We start from the raw sequence: 19365 nt of genomic DNA, 5'->3' as shown, positions 1-19365 counted from the left end.
AGTGGTGAAAGTCTGCACAAGGCAGGCCAGGATGCATCTCACTCCAGCCCTGAGCCCTTCCAAACGGACTGGTACCTGCAGAGCCACAGGAGGTAGTTAAAAGTGAGGTCCACAGGGTGCTGACTTTGACAGCATGAAGAAACAGTAACAGATTTGTGGTGTACAGCAGAGAGCTGAATAAATCAATTCACATCAGTAATGTGAGCAATTAGTGTTATTATTTTGTCTGCCACATTCCTGGTTTTTTGGCATCTATTATGTGAAATAACACTAAAAGTACAGTAATTATTTTTTAAAGTTTCAAACTACATGTCAAACTTCATTTCTAGCTTGTCTTAAATTGTACTTCGAACTTCCAAATTGGGGGGGTGGCATTATTCCTACCAACTATTCTGACACATAGACACAAAAAAATCTGATGAATAATGACAATAGGGTTTTAAAATTTTCATAAAATAAGCACACTACAGGCTGGTTCTAATATGAACACACTAGGCTAGCTCAATTTTCACATAATATTTTTATTAATTCTTTGAGGCTGCCATACAATGTACTTTGGTCATATTTATCCCCAACTCCAGATCTACCAAGTCTCCATTTCCTCCCAACATTGTATCTTTTTTTTTTTTTTTTTTTTAAATAACACACCAGGTCCAAGGCCTACATACCGCCATGTGTGGGCCCACCAGAGCAGCTGATCTACCAAGAGCCTACTGATTCTTCCTCTCCGGTTAGGGGTGGAGTCTTCTGAGCCCCTCCCCGCTCCATGCTGGAGTGCTCCCTGGGTTACTCCTGTGTGGGTCCTGTGCAGGCACAGCTGCTGGGTTCCTGAGTATAACGGTCACGTCCAGAACAGACTTCAATCCAGTGCTTCCTGGCCTCTGCAGCCTTCCCACTCCGTCTTCTGAGACGGCCCCTGAGCCTGGGGTAGGTGGGTAAGACAGATGTCCCATCTGGGGCCGAGTACACTACAGACACTAATTTTCTGCACTCTGATTGGCCGTGAGTCTCTGTGTTAAGCACCTTCTCTGGAGCTGTGGTAATCTATGGGCACAGAGATATAGAGGGCAGTATGATTCTATGTCTGCTCAACAGAATAGTAATACTATGTTCATCCCTGGAGTACAGGCTAGTTCTAAAACTAACAGAAGCTGGAATTATAGTTACCTTTTTGCACAAAATTTCCAACCTTTAGGGTATAACAAGCATTTAGGTTTCAAGCTATTTGGCAACATAATATGGCTAAACTAAGTTTTTTTTTAAAAAAATAAAAGTATAGTTTTTACAATGCATTATCCCTGAGGCTACTTTTTAAAACTAGTCATTCATCTCCATGGCCTCGCTTTTCACCATATTTTTATCTTTATTTCAACCAGTATAATAACTTCTTTCCATGTACTTACTCCTCATCACACTGTTAGCTCTGTACTATTGTAAGGTGCCAGGGAAGCTTGGGACTCAGAATTTAGTCTCTGAAAACAGTTATTTAGAGTTTCCATTTCTGCACTGGAGAAGGAAAGACAGCTTGCTTGGGTTTCTGTGTTAGCAAACCCTTTGTTTTTCAAGCAACATTATTTTAATTATTTCCTATAAACACATTGGAATCTTTAAGAAAAGTATTTTTTCACTTAACAATTTAAAACCTTTAATCACAATTTATGCATGGTAGTCACACTTTTAATTCCAGCACTTGGGAGGCAGAGGCAGGTAGATCGCTGTGAGTTTGAGGCCAACCTGGTCTACAAAGGGAGTTCCAGGACAGCCAAGGCAGACAGAGAAACCAACCAAACCAAACCAACACAAAACACAAGTAACCCTCCCCCCACCCCCCAAAAACCCAAAAATCGTAGGGAAAAAAAACCCAACACCCTAAACCAAAAAACAACCAATCAACCAACCAAACAAAAAAACCTTTAAGCATGACTTGGAAATGACCCCAGAATACTCAGCCTCCGACCATGAGCTGCTATGAAGAAGTCATTCTCTGAGGATGAAGGCCTGCTATAGCAGCCAGATACACTGAACAATTTGTTATTTTATGATTAAAACAAAACAAAACAAACAAAAACATCTTTATCAGAAGAGTGGCAACAGGATATTTTTGGAAAAATTACATAGGATAGTGTAAAAATTACTAACTGGATAAAACTGGGGTGTCTCCAAGCTATGCCTACACTCAGGGTACGTCCTAATTGCACCCTTGCCTAGTACGACTGTTCTCTTAGCCAGGCTACATGGCCATTAAACCACAAGATAGAATTTCACTTCCTTTTAAATCCAGATGGGCCGGGCATGGTGGTGCACACCTTTGATCCCAGCACCCGCGAGGCAGAGGCAGGCAGATCGCTGTGAGTTTGAGGCCAGCCTGGTCTACCTACAAAGCAAGTCCAGGACAGCCAAGGCTACACAGAGAGACCCTGTCTCGAAAAACCAAAAAAAAAAAAAAAAAATCCAGATGGAACCTGCATGTGACAGATTCAGTTCCAGTGGAACTAAGGATGACACAGGCTCCTCCCAGAGGAGAAGCAGAACTGAGCCTGGCTCTTCCTTCCTACCCACCTTGCCACAGAGGCCCTGCCTGGGGCCACCAGCAAGCATGTACAGCAGGTGTAATCCTTGAGCACCTCTTTTGGACACTGGACGAAGTCAGAGTGCTAGGGACATTGGTCAACAGCAACACAGTTCTCAAATACAGGCAAACATTCTGAGGATTTTCATTTGTAACTACACATAAATCCTAACAGCTATCAAAATGCAACCTGCAAGACACTCAAACATAGGCAAAACACGAAGCAGGAGAACACACTACTTAAAGTCATTAATAAAGAAAAGCAGAAACTACCAGATGGTTAGAAACAAAGACTGAAGCACTCATCCCACTTAAATCACACCATAATGATCAAAAGGAAATAGACTGGGCCTTATGTACTTTAAAAAGTGGCCTCAATGTATAACTATGAAAAACAATGGTGTATGAACAGAGTGGACTATGAAACTGCAAGCCAAAGAAAGAGAGAAGGTGCAGGAAGGGAAGTTAGGGGCAGAAGCAGCTGTACCCTGAGGCAGGCTTGGGAGTGAGAGCTGAGCTGTCCTGGGATATCTTAGTTGATGCTCATCCTTTGTATCATCATCATCATCATCATCATCATCATCATCATCATCATCATCATCGATAGGGTATTCCTATTTAGTCCTGGCTATCCTGGAACTACATAGAGCAGGCTAGCCTTGAACTCACAGAGATCCTTCTACCTCAGCTTCCAGAGTGCTCGGGTTAGTTTAGAGGTGTGCACTGCCATACTTGGCTTTAACTATAAGTTAATTACAGTGAAGTAAGACAAAGGAGCTCTGCAGCTGCGCTGTCACATTCGAAGTGCTCCAGACGCACATGGCTGACAGTCAGCACAGCAGACACCATGAGGCAGAGACCCTGCACAGGCTGGGCTGCTCTGCAGCTTCAAGTGTTGCTGGGCCTTCAGTGACTAAGCACTGTGTCTAGAGCCTGCAAAGCATAGGAAGACATTCTCAATTTGAAAAGAAAACTTTTCAAAAAATACTTTAGTTTTTTTTTTCTCCTCACTTGGTATCTCATTTAATACTCTTCCAACCACTACAAAAGCAGCAAGGGGCTCATAAGGCCTTACTAACCTCTACAGCAGCCAGTTTTCTCCAAGTTGTTTCTCATCAACTTGGTCGCACTTATTCAGAGTCCAGACCAGACAGCTCTGTGTGGAATATATCAAGGAACTCACTTTGCTTTAGCCATCTAAAGAGGTTGTGTTCCATGCTCACAGAAACCCCTGCAGCTTAAATAAACAGTATGAACTAAAGCTTTTCTTCAATAGAACAATGAAACTTAAATATAGCATTATTTTTCTGATTCAATTTAGTACAAAGTAATGAGGAAAAATACACTTAAGTTAAAAAGTTTAAAAACAGAGGAAGAAGAAGAAAAAAAAATAGGAAGAAAGAAAGAAAGGCCCTATGAACTGAGAAGAAAACGGCAAGAACACAGGCAGCCTTCATGAAGACATACCCCGCCGTGCTTAGGATGGTGCTCCAGGCTTTCTGGTGGAGCACACGCTAGAGCTCTGCAAGTGGCTTTTTAGGAGGGTCAGAGTTTAAAAGGGGACCAGTTGAGAGAGATAGTAGGTACAAACTGGTAACAGGGACAGGGAGGGGCGAAGTGTAGCATCTCAAGACTCTCAGACCCCAAGACTGCGTCTAAAAGGTCAGAGCCTCAGTCCTGACTGTGACATCCACCAGCAGCCAGTGAGCCCCTGGGTGACACGGACAGGTCTACCCTGTGCATCATCTTTCCCAGTGCCAATCCCATCACAGCAGGGCCTCCCATAATATATACACATGAATATATACACATGACAATGGCAGGTGTAGACAGTACCAAGACTGACACAGAGGCCATGCATGTTAAGCAATTCAAAAATGACAAAGTGGTACTAGCAATCCATGGGGGAAAGATGGGCTATGCAACAGTGATGTTCACTCATGTCACTAGTATGTGTTCATGGAAATTTACTCCCTATCTTATGCTCCCACACAAAAATAAAGTATAGGTAGATCAGACTTACACTGAAAAACAGGTTAAACTTTTGGGGGAAAAAGCATTAGGGTTCTCTAGAGCCACATAAATACACACACACACACACACACACACACACACACACACACACACACCTCCAAACTATAAAACCTACACACTTTTTGCAATTCATATGTGGGCCCACACTTACCGGAACCACGTGGCAGTAGAATTAGAACCTGCCTGCCTTCAGTCTATATGGACCCTGCTTACTGCTCAGCGTTGCTATGGGCTCTGCTCCAGACTTAGTGGGGAGTACAGTAACTCCTTACAACTTAAAACAGTAGCGAGGGAGTTGTTCACATTTGTAATTCCGGCATCTAAGAGGCTGATGCCAGAGGGTAAAATGTTCAAGACCACCCCAGACTACATGGTAGTGCCTATTTAAAAAAATAATAATAATAGTAATAATAATAATAATAGCAATTATCATTTAAAAATTCAAACTGTGTAAGACTAACTCAGATAAATACTGCATGTTTTCTCTCTCACACAGAATCGAGAGTTTTAAGAAAAGACATGAAAGTAGAAGGGAAAGTATGTGGAAAAGGAGGAACAAATAAGCTGAAATCTTTTATGTGCATGTAGGAAAAATCATAACAAGATTCCTTGCTGCTTCATACAGATAATAAAAGCATGCCAATGAAAGGCAGGAGACAGTCTGTATTCTGACCTGCACTGGGTGCAGGCTTTAGTAAAGGAGATCGTAGAGGTATACAAGGATGAATGTCTTCTAATTAACTGAATTGAATACGGGAGGCGGGATGGCGTGTGTGCTCACTGCTGTTGGCACGAACAGGGAAGCCCCTCAGCACATGTGGATGCCACATGACTAACTATGGAACTGTTCCCTAAAGGCCCGGCAATTTGGCAATAGGATCCCAGTGGCTCGTGGGATTCAGATGATTTGTGGAAAGAACTAAAATGAAACATCAATAAAAACCCTTTGCACAGAAGTTTCCTTCTTTCCTTCTCAATTCCTTTTCGGCCAACTGCTCAGAGGACAGAGAAAGTAAATCAGTAACCAGAGGCTGCTCAGTGGGCTAAGTCTGGATGCAGCTGCTGCCAGGAAGATGAAAGAGATGTGACATCACTCTCCAAGCCACTATTTACACATCACTCACCTGACTCAGTTGTCAGCAGGGAGAGCAGATGCTTTCTGTACTTGTGTCAAGTGTGCGGCAGAGTCAGTGGTTATGGCCATGGCTTCGGAGGAAGGACACAGGCCTCTCCCATGGCCCTGTCTGGGAAGGGCTTTTGGGGAGGTGGACAACTACTTTTTTTTAATCTTAGCTGCTGAAAACACAGTAACTAGTAAGACAACCAAGCTGGTCTCCTGGAGGCTGCTGTGATAGAGACACATGAGTGTGGGGTCTATGATAAGAGGTGTAGTAAGCTGCGGTGAGGAAGCCTGGGTAACAGGCCACGGGGAGACTATGTAGTAAGCTGCAGTGAGGAAGCCTGGGTAACAGGCCACGGGGAGACTTCACAGAACCCTCCTGAGAAGGTGAACCTGAGAGCTAAAAATGTAACTAGCAGTTTTCAGCCCAAGGGAACACAAAAGAGAGAAAGAAACTGGACCCAAGCAAAGCAGCAGAGTGAAAAGTAACTGCAGAAAGCTGAGGATGGGAGGGTGCAGAAGCCACGGAGGACACAAGTGCGGGCAGGAGAGGGCTGCCACCCAGAGGATATCCTGTTTGAAACTGGTTTCTCCTGAGGTTCTGGAAGATGGTTCACCCCTAAAAACACAATACAAATAGGAACTTGAACATGAAAGGCTAAAATCTTATTCTGCTGTGGGGAGAGTGCTCCTGTACCCCCAAAGCATGCCTAATGTGTACATCAAGGGGGTAGGAGGAACAGCTGTGGCCTGTGTATCTAGAGCTCTAGAGCCTGAGCTGCAAGTGAGGTCATCACAATGTGCTGCCATGCTGTAGCACAGGATGGTCTGGCAGGATATTTTGCGACCACAAATTTGCCAGAAGTATAATTTGAGCTATTGAGATGTCAATGGGAAGGTTCTGGCAGTGTTCAAGTTTCCAACCACAGCTCTGGAAGCATAAATCATACTCTGGATTTTGAACCTGTGACAGTTTGAAAAACAAATGCTGGTACTCTGCCCCAAAGCCCCAAAGGAACCAGCAAGCCATACCAACTACTGTACTGACAGATCCTTGGCACTCCCTGTCAGAGAAAGACTGAAAACTAGCTTTAACACACTTTAGTTCTATGCTGCAGTCATTCTTATTCTTCAAAACAAACAAGAGACTTACTAAGTCAAAGGAGCTCACAGGGAACTAAACACATACACTGGGGTGCTCGGGGGTAGGGTGTCTGTGTGCTAAGAGTGACACCCACAAGCACTCTTCTATGAAGCCATCACCTCCCTCCACTGATGACCTGACTCGTGTTCCTGGGCCTGACTTCCAGCTCTGCTCTTTGGAGTCTTCTGCCATCATGCCACTAAGGGGGAATTCCTTATCATCCAACTCCAGCAGATGGACTTCCTCAACTACAGGAATCTTCCTACCCTCTGCACTTCAGTCTCCATCAAGAAAAATCCGTCCCATGCCTGCTCCATCCTCAGGTCCACAGGGCTCGGGTGAGCGCATCCTTTCCACGGCTGTTCGCTAACCCACTCATCTGGTTATGCTCACTCTGCACTCAGTTTACGGACATCTGGGACCCGCCAAGTTCTGTAACAGGTGCAGGGAAAATACACCATTAAAAATGAAGAGAGGAATCTCTGCCCTCCTTTACTATAGGAACTGGCAATTCAGTAAAGTGTATGCTCTCAAACAGTGATGAGGTCTTCAGGGAAAAACAAAACAAGACAAGCAAAGCAGAGCCCTCACTGGGGGCTGAGTGCCTGGTAAATGACAAGCTCCGCTCTGCCCAAAGAAGCCCTTGCACAGAGATCTGAGTGTGGAGAAGAGCAAACTACAGGGCTCCATGCAAACCCCGGAGGCAGGGACACTGCTGCAGTCCAGGCAAAGCAGCAGCCTGGAGCAGTAGCGGTGAGGGACCAACCCTACCAACCTGTGAGAGATGAGAACACAGACACTGGACTCCTTCTGCAAAGCAACTACACTGCTGTAAGAGGCTGCAGTGCAGTGAGAGCAGGCCAGGAGTCCTTGAAGACACTGCAGCCCTTGCAGCCCCTCCAAGTAATAGCCATTTCCTTTTGACAAGCCTCAGCACAGTTCACTAACGCAGCTTACAATCATTTCCAAAACACTACCCCTCATCTTTGAGCCTTCCATCCTCACATCATCACCTCCACTGTCCTGCTCCCCACACCCCCCATGCAGCCTGTTCCCCTCCCTCAATTACTCACTGAAGGATAAGCCCTCAACAAAAGGATTCTTTTTACCACCCCAAATTCACAAACCAACCCCGGCCATGGCCTGGCCCAACTGTAGTCCTTTTCTCTGGGCCTGAGTCTGAGTTCCGAATCCTTTTGGGACCCCCACACCTCAGATCCCATTACTTCTTTGACCCCCTGTCCCTTATATGGTCTGTCCTTTTGGTTAATGGTCACCCAAATGTCATAGCTTCTTTGGACCTGCCCAGCAGAACCTCAGCATAGATTAAACCACATTCTACCCAAGTCCAACCCTGAGCAGGAAAAAATCAACAGTGCAGAAGGACACAAGTCAGTGAAACTGTACTCTTGAAGGGTAAGCAGGGAAGGCAGCCATGTACAAGGAGTGCCCTGGATAGCTAAGGAGACGCTGTCTGTCACCGCATGGGTATTCCCATCTGCGGCTCCCCTCTAGAAGGGATGCGTCTACTTGCCTTTCCTCCTCTCCAGTAACCCCATTACTCCCTCTACCGGACCCAATATGCAGTGCGTGTGAAGAACAGAATCCAGATGCAGGCCCTGACACGCATGTGGTAGGGTAGCTAGAGTGTGGGCGCAGCCACGCAGTGACTATGAGTCAAGGAAAGAGATATGGGAGGACGCGGGTCAGAATGAAAGGAGAGAGAAAACTTTTCTGAAGACTTAGCAACTCCTTTCTCTTAGTTAACCAGCTCTCCACTTCCACTCTCATCCTTACCCCGTCTAGAACCTGCTGTGGTAAGAAAGAGGATGCAGCCACTTCAGCAGCATCAAAGCCCGATTCTGGCTTCTCCTATCAGATCCACCAAGGCAAACACTGAACTGAAAACTTTAATGACTCCACCGCAGATCCATGCCAATGAAGTGCAGCTTTGATTCTCTATGCCTTCTAAGAAATGCTCACATACACTTGTAGGTGAGGCTCCCATAGGAAATGGGGATTTTCCACTTTTTTCATGCCCCTAGTGCCATACCTCACCCTTCTGAGCTGATGAATTTGGTTTCTACCCTACTGAAAGCACACACATCTGGAGTGATCCAGAATCTTACAACTTCCTCTCTATGACTCAAATCCCACGTGGCTAACATCTACCTGCCCTTACCTCTCAGCTCCCAGTGCTCTTTGCTTCTTTCTACGGTACCTCCTCCATCATCTTTGGTCCTTCTTCAGGGCTATCCTATACCACTCTTGAATCTTCGTTAATTTGAAGGTTTCATGAAGAGTTATTTTACAAAAAGAAAGAAAGAGGAGGAAAAAAAAGTATTTGAGAGATGTTTCAGTAGTTGAAGTGCTTGTTATAAAGGCATAAGGACTTGAATTCAGATTCCCCAGCACCCACACAAAAGCTGGGCATGCTGACACACATCTCTAACTGTGGTGCTGAGGACAGGCCCCAGGAGTGCACTGGCCAGCCAGCCAATTTACTGGAACTGGAAGGCCCATTTTCAGTTTCAAAACTATCCTGGAGAATGGCCGATTAAAGACCCCTGAAGTCAACTTCTGGCCTGTACACACACACACACACACACACACACACACACACACACACGAGCAAGCATATCACATCATGCTATACACATATAAAAATGAAAACATTAAAAAGAAGGGAAAACACAAGATGCTTATGGTAACTGTGGTGACAAGGCAAAGTACATGTGGGGACAGTAAACGAAGCAGGATGGACAGGCAGGCCGAGCTCATAGAAGACCTTAGAAAGCCGGAGCACAGTGATGAGTTTTGAGTGAGGAAATGTTCATGATGACATCAGCCTAAGACCAAGAGGCTGGAACTGAATGGGATAGAAAAGCCGAGGATAGAAAGGGCTGGAATCAGGCAGGAAGGGCCAGGAGATGCACAACGGTGCTGTGCTGTGCTAGGGGACAGGTGGTGCATAATGTGTGCACCCTGAAAACCACAACAGCTGCTGAGATGCAGCACAGTGAGAAGGGAGGGAGCGCGCAACAGCAGCAAACCAAGTGACTAGCAGCTCTGATGGAGGCAGCAAGCCTACATGCCAATTGCACCCAGAGCAGGCACAAAGCCACATGTGACCCCAAGTCACAGGACTTGTAAGGGTGAAGTTGCAGGTTTCAGCTCCCCTGAGTATAAACAGAAGCATAGGCCCCAGAGTGATTTGTCACCTGTCATAAAACTAGCTGTGACAGAGACTGAACAAGATGCCTTCTAAACTCTTATTATTGTCTCTTCTAGAACCCAGCCATCTCACACAAGGACATGTGTGAGGGACCAGAGGCCCCAGCAGGCAGGCCACACTAGAACAGATGCTGAGAGTGACAGGTCTAGATTAGATCCTTGGACTTACGAGCAGCTCACTGAGTCACATCACAGTGCTCAATACCTTTACAGCACAATTGTGCAGAATGGTTTGCTGTTTTCTTGCTAATCCAAAGAACCATAATAAAAACATTTAAAGAAAAAGAACTAGAAAACATATGAATCCCTCTGAGCAACTTGGCAACTCTGTTTCCATGAACAGTTTTTCAAAGTGCCAACCCCACAGTGATGGCAACTGAACGGACCCAGTTGAGACACCAGACTTGACGGTGGGTTTCTCCCCATCTTACCTTACTCCCTCATACAACTCATGTTGACATTTGATGTTCCGACCACATATGCCCGGAGCCTCCAACCCCTAAGCTGAGTGCATGTTTGCTCAGCAGTGTCAAGATGGCCTCTCTGTGGCTAAATGGCAGGGCTGTTCAGCTTGTTTTCACTCCCATAATCTGTGTTCTTGAACTTACAGGAACGGAAAAGCGTTCAGTTGGGCAGGAAGGAACCATTCACCAGTTTCCTCTAGAACAAGCTGCCTTTTCACCTTCCTGGATAAAAGACTTTCTGTGTTTTAAAACAGAATACTAAGAAACAATGATGACAGACACATAAGCCATTAGCTGCTTCACATACTTTTAAAGAGTGATTTCTTCTAATGACTTTGATATTTAAATCAAGCTAGGAATAGAAAGAGAAACTAATAAAGCAAATGTAGTACGAAACTTTAAATGGACTATACAATTTTTAGATTGCTATCTAGAGGGGCTCACATCTTCTTCCTGGAAATAAAACATTAATATGTTTGGGCTTATTTGTTTGTTTGTTTGTTTGGAGGGGTTGGTGTTTTTTTGAGACAGGGTTTCTCTGTGTAGCCCGGGCTATCTTAGATCTTGCTTTATAGACCAAGCTGGCCTTTTCCCCAGCCTCTGCCTCCCAAGGGCTAGGGTTAAAGGCGTGCACCACCACTCCTAGCTATACTTTTGGTTTTAAATGTCCCCAAATACTGAGTTGCTATTCTTGGTAGGGCAGGTAACAGCAAGGGTTTTTGTTTGTTTGTTGGTTTGTTTGGTATTGTTGCTATTGTTATGAAACTGCTTTGATCAACACACATAGACCAAATTCCCTGGCGAACACAGCTTTTTTGTTGTTGTTGTTGAATACAGCTTTTTATACTTTAGCTTCAGTAACATTCAATTGATTCTTTAAAAATACAGATAAAATGCAGCCAGGGTCCTGAATGCGAGTAGAGATAGGCAGCACCCTTGAGGTACAGGATTTAAATGTCTTCCCCCAGCAGTGAGCAGGTTCCAGAGCAGCTAGCTCTCTGGCCTCACTCCAGGTAACAAGTGCAGGGCCAGGGAGACAATTGGTCTGTCCACTGGTGCTAATATCCTTGATTGCTTCAGGATGTCACTACCACATACTTAGAAATCCTGTCAAGGGTTGTTAACTAACTTAACCTTACGATGAAATCCAACCTTGAGTTCTCACTATAGTCTTTTCTAAACATAAGTTCATCTCTAAACATGAAATACTTATGTATGACAGAGAACTCCTAGAACTAAGCCTGTTTAGGAAAAATCAATATGCATGCAAAACTGTCAATCATGCAGTCTCCTGGACGCTGCTCAAGCCACGCCAATCCTATTCTGCCACTGTCTCTAGCACCAGGCAAGCAGTTCAACTGGCTGAATGCTCCAGACCTGGGAGAACCAGAGCCCATCACTGTTACCTAGGCAGAAAAGGCCCCAGAAGAGGCGATGGTAGGTAAAGAAGGTGATGGTAGCCAGTATCTGGAGAAGACAGGAGGCTTATTCAGGGAGAAGTCAAGCAGGTCATCTAGTGTCTCCTGCAGCTCTCAGAGTGCCCTCTCCTCAGGACCCTGGCTCTCCCTGTACTCTGCTCTGTAGCACCTGCCTGGTGTGTCCTACAATCTTGTCTCCGCCCTTCTTCCTGCCACCGAGGTAAGGACGCTGTGCCTTCTCACCTGTGCTTCTAGCCTCTGACACGTGCTTCTGGTACACGTGTTAGAGAGCAATATGACGCCTGCCATTGGTAGACTATCATCATCACTGTACTGAGCTCTTATTCAGCATCTCAACTCTGATGAAACCCACTATCAGAAAAGGCTGTGATGAACCCTTTCTGTCGGGTATGTAGCTGCCCTCTGCAGTGGTGGACTTTGGATGACCAACCCTTCAACATGCCATGAGTTTAACTGTCCACCCAAGCTGGCAGGCTCACCATACAGGAAGAGTTCCCCTGTCCCCTCATACTACCATTTTTGTGAATGGCCCTCTCTGGCAACCATGCCAAGGCTTCCTCCAAAATTGTACACAAGCCACATGTGTGTGTTTCCTCAAGCAGCACACTGCACACTTGCATGCATGGCCATACCACACTCTGATATCCAAAACTGTCTCATGTCTGTTCATGTTCATTTTCAACTTGGCTGAAAGCTGAACAAGGATAGAAGCTGTGCATATCTGCCCTCACTGAATCCCAGTCCAACACTTAGCACAAGGCAGGAATCCAACAGCTAGCTGTAAACAATCTCTAACACTGGTTGTAGTACTACGGCGAGCTAATTCATTAGAAAAACACCCTCCAGGACAGATGGAGCGCAGCGACAGAACCATGGCCGCTAACGGGCAGTCCACATGGTGCTTGGGAAATGCGTCTCTTAACCACACAGCAGCCCTAGGAGGCTTAGACGTCAAACAATTGAAGTGCATGCTTAAGTGGCCATCGGCAGCTGAGCCAGTCCATGAAGTCAGATACTTAAGATCCCACCAATATCTTTTAGCTGTGTGGTTAAGGCTGTCAAATATGTATTTAGATGAACCTTCCTTCTCTCAGCCCATTCGAGCAGCTTCCTTGGTGGGAATACCATCTTCACTCCACCCGCCAGTGTGGCATTTCTGACTTTCTGACAGCAGTCCCCCAGTGGCCAGCACACTGCCTCTGTACCTGTTGTCCTGCCCGCCTACCTGCTTGCCACCCCAGAAGAATCTGAACTCTTGAGGCCAGAGACCTTCCTTGTACTGTGATGGCACGGCACATGCAGCCAACGCCTGTCACTGAAGTAGCTGTTGGAGTAGCATTTAGAGCCGTGGTATGCAGTGTCTATCCTTCTCAGATCAGTATCAAAATCTACATCATAACTTTCAATAAATTAAATTTGTTTCCATAGCAACTTGGCAAAGTATTCCTTATAATAGCGGGGAAGGCAAGCACTACCTTAAGATTCAACTCACTAAAATACTTCACAATCATTTGCTTTTGTTCCTAAGTGTGAAGAGGCAGAATGCAGCATTTGTCTTCCTCTAGCAACCTTCTAAGAACTAACTTTATTAATAACAATAAAATTTCCATCCTCAAACAAGCTAACTAGGACACCCATTAAACAAAGGGGAGTGTCTCACTACTCAAGTCTCTCTGAGGACAGTGTATCTAACTGCTTACTACTGTATTTCAGATCCCAACATGCAAAAAAACACAAACAACAACAACAACAAAAACCAAAACCATACATCATGGCATTTAATTTTAAGTGAGCATCATTTCTCTCTGAGAATGTGTAGAAGACAACCCCAGAAGTTCCCTCAGGGAGGGACAAGGAAGAGAGCTCTCGGGACTGATTGAAAGCATGCATGTGCAGGCAAAGGAGACCTCTCTGCTAACTCAACAACTGTAACACGAAGAAAGAAAGGAGCTCATGTTTTTATTCTTTTGGTATTTGATTTCTTGAGATGGAATCTCACTATGTGGTCCAGGCTGGCTTGGAATTCACAATCCTCTTGCCTCAGCCACCTAAGAGCTGTGACTGCAGAAGTTGGCAATCTCCTGTGACTAATTTTTCATTCTGAAACTGGTTGGGAGTGCTTACTGACTCTTATGATATTATATTTTTAATTTCTGGACATTAGTTCTCATTTTAAAAAGCCATCTACTCCTTTCACTCCTGACTCTCAGCCAACACTGTGGCACCTGAAGCTCCAGCCAGAGGGGCAAACGCACCTGAGTCCCTGCCGAGCTCCTGCATAGCTCCTGTAGTGTGAAGGGCCATCAGAGCCAAGAGAGAGCGCCACAGACAGGAGGATTACAAGTGGGGGGCTCATGACGAGCTAAATCCTACAAGAAGTGGTCTCAACTAAAACTTACACCAAGCTCTCAAAGCTCATGTTTTATAAACCTTTCTTAAATCTTACCATTGTAAGAAATTAAATATTAGTCTTTTATATTAAACACAATAAAACTTGTGTTTTTGACAAGGAATTCAAATATTTTTATCTCTTCGCCCTGTATGGCTTTTATGCTAGTGTTCTAATCCTCTCTCTCAGGTAAAATTTTTGTTTACACAAAGGCCTTGCTGCATTCTTAGGGCTTAAATGACCTAGGTAGCCACCCTTCCCACTTTCCTCCATGCCCTTCGCTCAAGTCTTTCTCTCCTACTTTGGAAAATAGTTTTATTATAATTTTTAATTTTTTGAAATTAAAATTGTTGGGATTCAGACCCAGGACAAGTGGCTGAGTTGCCTATCTAACCAAAGCGGACCTGGCTTCCAGGTTCTCCCAGGGTCCCTTAATCCCTGCCTATTGCAGGGCATGGCTGGCATACTCCATGCAGTTCCGGGAGGTTATTGTCTCTAAACCACTATGCTCTTCATTTCTCTTTCAATGACAATGTTTATTGATTGCAGACTTGCTTGACTGGCTTTATGGGATACTAAAAGTGGCCTGTGTCTGCACCCATTTGGTCAGCGTGTGTAATACAAAAGAGGAAAAAACAAAAAACAGATGTCAGAAATGGGCATGTACAGATGTGTTGCACAGCTCCACTGAAGCGCTGAAAAGAAGCAGCGCAGAACAATGCCACAAAGAAACTCAACACCATGTGGGAACCCTCAAAGCCACACAGTGAAAAGGAAGAGGGTGAGACACAGTCTGAACTCAATTCATTGAGCTTAACTCTTCCTGCCCAGCACCGTTTGCCTGAGAACCTTTCACTAGAGGTCTGCTGGGTGGTGCTGCAGGGTATTTGATCACTCTGTGGATCCTGAGATTGCGTACTAGAAAAACATTCTTGTTGTGGTGTGGCTCAGCCCTAGCATATACCTTTAATCCAAGAGCTTTCTGTAAACGGCATCAAATAAAATCAACCGTAGGTCAAGAAGTGGAGCAAGCAACCAGCTGACAGGAAGTGAACATGGGCAAAAAACTATAGTGCGAGGAAGTCTGGAGGACAGGGAGAGAGGGATGCACAGGAAGCAGAGGGAGGGACATTCAGTTGGAAGGGTTTTAGGGCAGTGTGGAGAAGAAGGAACTCTTTTCCTTCTGGGATGTTGGCTGAGGAGGACGGTCAACTGGATACTTTCTCTACCTCTCTGAGCTAGTAGGTGTTCACCTCAGCATCTGGCTCCGGAGTCTTTATTGGTAAAATCAAATGATTAGGATTTTGTTTAAAAAACAAAAGGGTGGTGGGTATGAACTGAATGAGACTCATTCTTACCCTGTAATTTATTAGGAAGACTGACAAGAAGACGGACAACTACAGTACAGTGCATACGATGTGTAAGAGAGCATACGTTCTGAGAGCAGGCAGGTGCAAGGAAGGGGCTTAGGCCTGAGGAACAGGATGCTTAAAGGACAAAGAAGAGTAGGAGAGAGGACACTATGAGAGAAGAGCTGACACTCAGCATTCACTACCTCCTGTCCTCAAAGCTAAAGTAATAGGAAGCTCCCACAAGAGGAAATGCTGCATTCTAAAATACCTGTCAAGACATGGGGAAGTGAGCCACACAGCAAACACACAGACTCCAATCATTGGATAGGAAAGAGTAGCATTTATTCTAGTACATACTATTCAATCAGATACATCATAAGAAAGTTCAAGACCAAACAAATGAGATGCGACTGTTAATACTGAAGACCTTCCTGTTTGAAAGGTAATTATAAATACATGAAAATTTGGTTGCATTTGTTTAATTTTAAAAAATGCACTTGTAGGGCTGGAGAGATGGCTTAGTGGTTAGGAGCACTTGCTGCTCCTCCAAAGGTCCTGAGTTCAATTCCCAGCAACCACATGGTGGCTCACAACCATCTATCATGAGATATGGTGCCCTCTTTTGGTGTGCAGGTACATGTGCAGAACATTGTATATGTAATAAATAAATAAATCTTTTTTTAAAATGCACTTGTAATTCTAAATGCAGACAGAATGGGTGACCTGGATTCACTTTTGAGACACAAAAATTCTAAGAAATGTCTTATCTGCATATGAACCTTGACTACTTCCTTAAGTCTTTGATAGAGAAAATGATTCTGCCCCCAAACAGAATTACCATCCACTGAGTGGCAACCACACAGAATAGGAGCAGAGTGAAGCCATCTCCACTTACATAAAGAAGGGCTGAGCTGAGCTCAGAATCAGGGCTTCTGACTCCGGAGGCTGGGGTCCTGGGCCTGCCACTGCTGCCTCCACTGCTGCCTCCACTGCTGCCAGCCACCCACTTACCACATTCCCATTGCTGCTTGACAGTTTAAAAAACTAAGAGCTTGAGAGCTGGAGGTGTGACTTAGAGGAAGAGTATTTGCCCAGCACACAATGGGCCCTTGTCAGACTCGGCAGGCACCACAGCACCAGGTGTGTCTCACAGCTGTAATCCCAGGCACTAGGGACACCATGACTATGGCAACTCTTATAAAGGAAGTATTTAACTGGGGCTGGCTTACAGTTTCAGAGGTTTAGTCCATTATTATCATGGCAGGAAACATGGCAGAGTAACGAGAGAGAGAGAGAGAGAGAGAGAGAGAGAGAGAGAGAGAGAGAGAAGGGGGGGCACTATCAAACACTTCTACTCCCTGAAGTCTCAGCCTATGTAAGCCTATGGGGGCCATTCTTACTCAAACGTACCATGCCATGACCACTACAAACAGTCTCAATTGAAATAAAACCTAGTTTTGCCTTTCAGACCCCAGAAAACATTCATTAGCTATCTGTAGAAGTACTCTTGGCATATTCTAACTAATTTTCATTATGCAGTATCTAAGAGAAAGGTCTGTACCCAGAGTAAAATTAATTCAAAGAACTAACACTTTGGGTTTGGCAATAGGTTAATCCCCAGACCAACAAGGCCAGGCACCTTGGACCTTCTCCAAAGGCTGTATCATATGCTCCTCACTAGATAAATACTATGGACTCCTCCACCACAGCAATCAAAGGACAGTAGCCATAAGACAGCACAACACACCTCAGCTGTCTGTCTTGACTTCTCTGAACCTCAAAACCTTTTTATGTATTAGGGAGGGAACAGTTTAAATTTAAAAAAATCTTTTCTTTTTCAAAGATTTATTTATTATGTGTAGAGTGTTCCACCTGCACAAACCCCTGTATGCCAGAAGAGGGCACCATATCTCATTATAGATGGTTGTGAGCCACCATGTGGCTGCTGGGAATTGAACTCAAGACCTTTGGAAGAGCAGGCAGTGCTCTTACCTTTCAGCCATCTCTCCAGCCCAAGAACCTTACAATGAGAAAAATTTAGTAAAAGAGAAGTTATTAAAATTACATAGACATCCAGTAAACAGAGGTAGAAGTCCGGGAGAAATGAGGAGAGAGCAGCTGGAGCAGAGAAAGCCATAAAAATGTAAGTATCGGGGCCTGCAAAAATGGCTCAGTGGCGAAAAATGCAAGTATCTCAGAGATTTACATTGGAAGGAAGCCAGACTAGCTTAGAGGATCAAAATACATTAATACTGCTCAGTTGTGCCATAAAGCTTGCAGAAAATGAAAACAGTCCAGTCTCAATTATTTGGGTGCAAGTTGGGTCAGCAACATGCCTACTTGGGCTGGACACACCCTTAGCACACGCCTTTCATCCCCAACAATGAAGGTCAAGTTAGTTTGTAGAAAGAAGCACTCATGTTTTAAAGTGATGTCTAGTTGAGAGGTGGACAAAGTTATAAACCGGAGAACGATTTGACAGAACGAGCCAGAATATGATATGCCCAACCCGAGAAGGGGGAGAAGGAGGAGGAAGGAAAGGAGACTGAAAACACAGGGAGGAAGGGAGGAGGCAGGTTTACCAGGACAGCTACCGAGAGACAGGTTGTAGAGAAAGAGAGGGGTAAAAGGTAGAGACACAGGTGAAGACAGAACGCACCAGAGAATGAGAAGGAGCCAGAAGATTAGAACAGATTGCCAAAGTTAGTATGAGGCCAAGCAAAGCAATTCAGTCAGAGCTGAGAGAAGCCAGATGGAATCAGTCAGCTTGGAGAGCAGCTTGAGCCAGCCAGCCAGAGTTCAGAAAAAGCTAGAAAGCTTATTCAGAAATAAAGTCTCGAAGGCTGAGAACATTCTAGGCCTAGATTAGATTGTATGGAGGCTGGAAACTTCCATGACTAGGCCTAGGTTAGCAGACAGATGTAGTAAGCCTCTAAAATGACAATTGAATCAGGCAAGTAAAAGTTACTTTAATAAGCAAGACCTGAATATATTCCAATGCAGCTGAAGCACAAGAAAATGACATTAAAGCCAACTTTATGAAGAAGATAGCGGTCCTTGGAGAATAAATGAAAGCCAGGCAGTGGTAACACAAGTCCATAGTCCCAGCACAAGAGAGACAGAGGTAGGTGGATCTCAGGTGAGTTTGATGCCAGCCTGGTATACAGCCTGAGTTCCAGGAGAGTCAAAACTACACACAAAAATCCTGTGTCAAATAAAAATACAACAAAACAAGAATAAATTTTTTTTAATCCCTTAAAGAAATTGAGGAAAAGGCAAACAAAAAGTTGGAGGAAATCAATAAAGCCTGTAAAGAATGGCAAGAAAGCCAAGAAAAACAACCAACTCTCAAAACTCAATAAGTAACTCAATAAGTAAACATGTAAAGTATTTGACACTTGTCAAAGAATGACAAGCACAAGAAAATATGTTCAATCTTTAGCCACTGAGAAAATTCAAATTAAAACCACAATGCAAGATTATTGTATTAGAATGACCAAAAGAAAAAAAAAAAAAGTCTGGCCTTAGCAAGCACTGGCTGCGACCTGCAGCAACCTAGTTCTTATGCAATGGCTGGTCAGAACGTAAGAGTAAGCAACTGCCTGGCATACACAAGACCC

The 19365-nt window shown here is 44.6% G+C and overlaps 1 protein-coding gene across 8 annotated transcripts in view; it reads right to left on the bottom strand.

Moving 5' to 3' along the window:
* The window catches only part of MRTFB (myocardin related transcription factor B), a 147828-nt gene that overhangs the window by 104438 nt on the left and 24025 nt on the right, over nucleotides 1-19365 (bottom strand). For 3 of the 8 annotated variants that reach the window (XM_084763517.1, XM_084763518.1, XM_084763519.1), the window contains one exon: nucleotides 9050-9141. The exons of the other annotated variants lie outside the window; for them this stretch is intronic. The gene's annotated coding sequence lies outside the window, so the exon portion shown is untranslated. The remainder of the gene's footprint in view (nucleotides 1-9049; nucleotides 9142-19365) is intronic. 8 annotated transcript variants of the gene reach the window in all.

This window comes from Acomys minous (assembly GCF_964271855.1).
Source record: "Acomys minous genome assembly, chromosome: 16".
NCBI classification, from domain to species: domain Eukaryota; kingdom Metazoa; phylum Chordata; class Mammalia; order Rodentia; family Muridae; genus Acomys; species Acomys minous.
This window is presented reverse-complemented; position numbering and strand designations above follow the sequence as displayed.